Below are 6,791 nucleotides of genomic sequence, written 5' to 3' on the forward strand. Positions count from 1 at the left end.
AGCAGGGGGCTTCGCTGCGTGTAGCCGTGTAGCGAGCGCAGTAGAAGGGGGCGCGCGTGTGCCGGCATGCCCCGAGAGCGAGAGCCGGAGAGAGCAGTGTGCCTCCGTCATTGGCGAGAGCCAGCAGGCCCGCGGGCAGCACACAAAGCATAAAGTCATGGATCATTGGGCAAGGGCGGCGAGTGATGCAGAGCATACATAGAGTGCCGTGCAGTGGCAGACATAAGCCGCGTAGAACGTAGGCGCGGAGCAGAAGTGGCCGGAGGATGTCAGAGAGTGTGGCCGGCGAGGGGTGCACCTCTGCGGGCATGCCTCCGACGTCTAGCCCCCGTTGGTCACGGGGGTTCAGCCAAGCACGCGCCGCCGGCCCCGCAGAGCTGGTTCTCGCCTGGAGTGCGAGCCTTGCCCCGTGCATGGACTTCCGAAGTGATGACGTCAGCGGGAGCAGCCGCTCGGCCGTATCCGGCGGCATGTCACTGTTCCCCGGCCAGACTTGGCGGCAAGTCCCGGGGACGAACAAGCCCATGGAAGTAGGGGCTCAGCGGGAGCAGCCAGTTGGCCTATCCGGCCACATGTCACTGTCCCCCGGCCAGACTTGGCGGCAAGTCCCGGGGAGGAACAAGCCCATGGAAGTAGGAGCTCCGACTTCCAAAGTGATGACGTCAGCGGGAGCAGCCGCTCGGCCGTATCCGGCGGCATGTCACTGTTCCCCGGCCAGACTTGGCGGCAAGTCCCGGGGACGAACAAGCCCATGGAAGTAGGGGCTCAGCGGGAGCAGCCAGTTGGCCTATCCGGCCACATGTCACTGTCCCCCGGCCAGACTTGGCGGCAAGTCCCGGGGAGGAACAAGCCCATGGAAGTAGGAGCTCCGACTTCCAAAGCGATGACGTCAGCGGGAGCAGCCGCTCGGCCGTATCCGGCGGCATGTCACTGTTCCCCGGCCAGACTTGGCGGCAAGTCCCGGGGACGAACAAGCCCATGGAAGTAGGGGCTCAGCGGGAGCAGCCAGTTGGCCTATCCGGCCACATGTCACTGTCCCCCGGCCAGACTTGGCGGCAAGTCCCGGGGAGGAACAAGCCCATGGAAGTAGGAGCTCCGACTTCCAAAGCGATGACGTCAGCGGGAGCAGCCGCTCGGCCGTATCCGGCGGCATGTCACTGTTCCCCGGCCAGACTTGGCGGCAAGTCCCGGGGACGAACAAGCCCATGGAAGTAGGGGCTCAGCGGGAGCAGCCAGTTGGCCTATCCGGCCACATGTCACTGTCCCCCGGCCAGACTTGGCGGCAAGTCCCGGGGAGGAACAAGCCCATGGAAGTAGGAGCTCCGACTTCCAAAGCGATGACGTCAGCGGGAGCAGCCGCTCGGCCGTATCCGGCGGCATGTCACTGTTCCCCGGCCAGACTTGGCGGCAAGTCCCGGGGACGAACAAGCCCATGGAAGTAGGGGCTCAGCGGGAGCAGCCAGTTGGCCTATCCGGCCACATGTCACTGTCCCCCGGCCAGACTTGGCGGCAAGTCCCGGGGAGGAACAAGCCCATGGAAGTAGGAGCTCCTACTTCCAAAGCGATGACGTCAGCGGGAGCAGCCGCTCGGCCGTATCCGGCGGCATGTCACTGTTCCCCGGCCAGACTTGGCGGCAAGTCCCGGGGGACGAACAAGCCCATGGAAGTAGGGGCTCAGCGGGAGCAGCCAGTTGGCCTATCCGGCCACATGTCACTGTCCCCCGGCCAGACTTGGCGGCAAGTCCCGGGGAGGAACAAGCCCATGGAAGTAGGAGCTCCTACTTCCAAAGCGATGACGTCAGCGGGAGCAGCCGCTCGGCCGAATCCGGCGGCATGTCACTGTTCCCCGGCCAGACTTGGCGGCAAGTCCCGGGGGACGAACAAGCCCATGGAAGTAGGGGCTCAGCGGGAGCAGCCAGTTGGCCTATCCGGCCACATGTCACTGTCCCCCGGCCAGACTTGGCGGCAAGTCCCGGGGAGGAACAAGCCCATGGAAGTAGGAGCTCCTACTTCCAAAGCGATGACGTCAGCGGGAGAAGCCGCTCGGCCTATCCGGCCACATGTCACTGTCCCCCGGCCACACTTGGCTATAGGTCCCGGGGAGGAATAATGCCCATGGAAGTAGGAGCTCCTACTTCCAAAGGGGCAAGTCAGCGGGAGCAGCCACTTGGCCTATCCGGCCAAGTTTCACTGTTCCCCGGCCACACTTGGCTGTAGGTCCCGGAGAGGAATAATGCCCATGGAAGTAAGAGCTCCTACCTCCAAAGGGGCAAGTCAGCGGGAGAAGCCACTTGGCCTATCCGGCCACATGTCACTGTCCCCCGGCCAAGCTTGGCTGTAGGTCCCGGGGAGGAATAATGCCCATGGAAGTAGGAGCTCCTACTTCCAAAGGGGCAAGTCAGCGGAAGAAGCCACTAGTTCTATCCGGCCAAGAGTCACTGTTCCCCGGCCTTACTTGGCAGTAGGTCCCGGGGAGGAATAATGCCCATGGAAGTAGGAGCTCCTTCTTCCAAAGGGGCAAGTCAGCGGGAGAAGCCACTTGGCCTATCCGGCCAAGAGTCACTGTTCCCCGGCCACTCTTGGCAGTAGGTCCCGGGGAGGAATAATGCCCATGGAAGTAGGAGCTCCTACTTCCAAAGGGGCAAGTCAGCGGGAGAAGCCACTAGTTCTATCCGGCCAAGAGTCACTGTTCCCCGGCTACACTTGGCAGTAGGTCCCGGGGAGGAATAATGCCCATGGAAGTAGGAGCTACTACCTAAAAAGGGTGAAGACACTTGGCTCTAAGTCCCCGAGAGGTATACTGCCCATGGGAGTAAGAGCTCCTACTTCCAAAGGGGCAAGTCAGCGGGAGAAGCCACTTGGCCTACCCGGCCAAGAGTCACTGTTCCCCGGCCACACTTGGCAGTAGGTCCCGGGGAGGAATAATGCCCATGGAAGTAGGAGCTCCTACTTCCAAAGGGGAAAGTCAGCGGGAGAAGCCACTTGGCCTACCCGGCCAAGAGTCACTGTTCCCCGGCCACACTTGGCAGTAGGTCCCGGGGAGGAATAATGCCCATGGAAGTAGGAGCTCCTACTTCCAAAGGGGCAAGTCAGCGGGAGAAGCCACTTGGCCTATCCGGCCACATGTCACTGTCCCCCGGCCACACTTGGCTGTAGGTCCCGGGGAGGAATAATGCCCATGGAAGTAGGAGCTCCTACTTCCAAAGGGGCAAGTCAGCGGAAGAAGCCACTAGTTCTATCCGGCCAAGAGTCACTGTTCCCCGGCCTTACTTGGCAGTAGGTCCCGGGGAGGAATAATGCCCATGGAAGTAGGAGCTCCTACTTCCAAAGGGGCAAGTCAGCGGGAGAAGCCACTTGGCCTATCCGGCCAAGAGTCACTGTTCCCCGGCCACACTTGGCAATAGGTCCCGGGGAGGAATAATGCCCATGGAAGTAGGAGCTCCTACTTCCAAAGGGGCAAGTCAGCGGGAGAAGCCACTAGTTCTATCCGGCCAAGAGTCACTGTTCCCCGGCTACACTTGGCAGTAGGTCCCGGGGAGGAATAATGCCCATGGAAGTAGGAGCTACTACCTCCAAAGGGTGAAGACACTTGGCTCTAAGTCCCCGAGAGGTATACTGCCCATGGGAGTAAGAGCTCCTACTTCCAAAGGGGCAAGTCAGCGGGAGAAGCCACTTGGCCTACCCGGCCAAGAGTCACTGTTCCCCGGCCACACTTGGCAGTAGGTCCCGGGGAGGAATAATGCCCATGGAAGTAGGAGCTCCTACTTCCAAAGGGGCAAGTCAGCGGGAGAAGCCGCTTGGCCTACCCGGCCAAGAGTCACTGTTCCCCGGCCACACTTGGCAGTAGGTCCCGGGGAGGAATAATGCCCATGGAAGTAGGAGCTCCTACTTCCAAAGGGGCAAGTCAGCGGGAGAAGCCACTTGGCCTATCCGGCCAAGAGTCACTGTTCCCCGGCCACACTTGGCAATAGGTCCCGGGGAGGAATAATGCCCATGGAAGTAGGAGCTCCTACTTCCAAAGGGGCAAGTCAGCGGGAGAAGCCACTAGTTCTATCCGGCCAAGAGTCACTGTTCCCCGGCCACACTTGGCAGTAGGTCCCGGGGAGGAATAATGCCCATGGAAGTAGGAGCTACCACCTCCAAAGGGTGAAGACACTTGGCTCTAAGTCCCCGAGAGGTATACTGCCCATGGGAGTAAGAGCTCCTACTTCCAAAGGGGCAAGTCAGCGGGAGAAGCCACTTGGCCTATCCGGCCAAGAGTCACTGTTCCCCGGCCACACTTGGCAGTAGGTCCCGGAGAGGAATAGTGCCCATGGAAGTAGGAGCTCCTACTTCCAAAGGGGCAAGTCAGCGGGAGAAGCCACTTGGCCTACACGGCCAAGAGTCACTGTTCCCCGGCCACACTTGGCAGTAGGTCCCGGGGAGGAATAATGCCCATGGAAGTAGGAGCTACTACCTCCAAAGGGGCAAGTCAGCGGGAGAAGCCACTTGGCCTATCCGGCCAAGAGTCACTGTTCCCCGGCCACTCTTGGCAGTAGGTCCCGGGGAGGAATAATGCCCATGGAAGTAGGAGCTCCTACCTCCAAAGGGGCAAGTCAGCGGGAGAAGCCACTTGGCCTACCCGGCCAAGAGTCACTGTTCCCCGGCCACACTTGGCAGTAGGTCCCGGGGAGGAATAATGCCCATGGAAGTAAGAGCTCCTACTTCCAAAGGGGCAGGTCAGCGGGAGAAGCCACTTGGCCTATCCGGCCACATGTCACTGTCCCCCGGCCAAGCTTGGCTGTAGGTCCCGGGGAGGAATAATGCCCATGGAAGTAGGAGCTCCTACTTCCAAAGGGGCAAGTCAGCGGGAGAAGCCACTTGGCCTATCCGGCCAAGAGTCACTGTTCCCCGGCCACACTTGGCAGTAGGTCCCGGGGAGGAATAATGCCCATGGAAGTAAGAGCTCCTACTTCCAAAGGGGCAGGTCAGCGGGAGAAGCCACTTGGCCTATCCGGCCACATGTCACTGTCCCCCGGCCAAGCTTGGCTGTAGGTCCCGGGGAGGAATAATGCCCATGGAAGTAGGAGCTCCTACTTCCAAAGGGGCAAGTCAGCGGAAGAAGCCACTAGTTCTATCCGGCCAAGAGTCACTGTTCCCCGGCCACACTTGGCAGTAGGTCCCGGGGAGGAATAATGCCCATGGAAGTAGGAGCTCCTACTTCCAAAGGGGCAAGTCAGCGGGAGAAGCCACTTGGCCTATCCGGCCAAGAGTCACTGTTCCCCGGCCACACTTGGCAGTAGGTCCCGGGGAGGAATAATGCCCATGGAAGTAGGAGCTCCTACTTCCAAAGGGGCAAGTCAGCGGGAGAAGCCACTTGGCCTACCCGGCCAAGAGTCACTGTTCCCCGGCCACACTTGGCAGTAGGTCCCGGGGAGGAATAATGCCCATGGAAGTAGGAGCTCCTACCTCCAAAGGGGCAAGTCAGCGGGAGAAGCCACTTGGCCTATCCGGCCAAGAGTCACTGTTCCCCGGCCACACTTGGCAGTAGGTCCCGGGGAGGAATAATGCCCATGGAAGTAAGAGCTCCTACTTCCAAAGGGGCAAGTCAGCGGGAGAAGCCACTTGGCCTATCCGGCCACATGTCACTGTCCCCCGGCCAAGCTTGGCTGTAGGTCCCGGGGAGGAATAATGCCCATGGAAGTAGGAGCTCCTACTTCCAAAGGGGCAAGTCAGCGGAAGAAGCCACTAGTTCTATCCGGCCAAGAGTCACTGTTCCCCGGCCACACTTGGCAGTAGGTCCCGGGGAGGAATAATGCCCATGGAAGTAGGAGCTCCTACTTCCAAAGGGGCAAGTCAGCGGGAGAAGCCACTTGGCCTATCCGGCCAAGAGTCACTGTTCCCCGGCCACACTTGGCAGTAGGTCCCGGGGAGGAATAATGCCCATGGAAGTAGGAGCTCCTACTTCCAAAGGGGCAAGTCAGCGGGAGAAGCCACTAGTTCTATCCGGCCAAGAGTCACTGTTCCCCGGCAACACTTGGCAGTAGGTCCCGGGGAGGAATAATGCCCATGGAAGTAGGAGCTACTACCTCCAAAGGGTGAAGACACTTGGCTCTAAGTCCCCGAGAGGTATACTGCCCATGGGAGTAAGAGCTCCTACTTCCAAAGGGGCAAGTCAGCGGGAGAAGCCACTTGGCCTATCCGGCCAAGAGTCACTGTTCCCCGGCCACACTTGGCAGTAGGTCCCGGGGAGGAATAATGCCCATGGAAGTAGGAGCTCCTACTTCCAAAGGGGCAAGTCAGCGGGAGAAGCCACTTGGGCTATCCGGCCACATGTCACTGTCCCCCGGCCACACTTGGCAGTAGGTCCCGGGGAGGAATAATGCCCATGGAAGTAAGAGCTCCTACTTCCAAAGGGGCAAGTCAGCGGGAGAAGCCACTTGGCCTAACCGGCCACATGTCACTGTCCCCCGGCCACACTTGGCAGTAGGTCCCGGGGAGGAATAATGCCCATGGAAGTAAGAGCTCCTACTTCCAAAGGGGCAAGTCAGCGGGAGCAGCCACTTGGCCTATCCGGCCAAGAGTCACTGTTCCCCGGCCACACTTGGTAGTAGGTCCCGGGGAGGAATAATGCCCATGGAAGTAGGAGCTCCTACTTCCAAAGGGGCAAGTCAGCGGGAGCAGCCACTTGGCCTATCCGTCCAAGAGTCACTGTTCCCCGGCCACACTTGGCTGTAGGTCCCGGGGAGGAATAATGCCCATGGAAGTAAGAGCTCCTACTTCCAAAGGGGCAAGTCAGCGGGAGAAGCCAC

Source organism: Engystomops pustulosus, unplaced genomic scaffold (genome assembly GCF_040894005.1).
Source record: "Engystomops pustulosus unplaced genomic scaffold, aEngPut4.maternal MAT_SCAFFOLD_613, whole genome shotgun sequence".
NCBI lineage: Eukaryota > Metazoa > Chordata > Amphibia > Anura > Leptodactylidae > Engystomops > Engystomops pustulosus.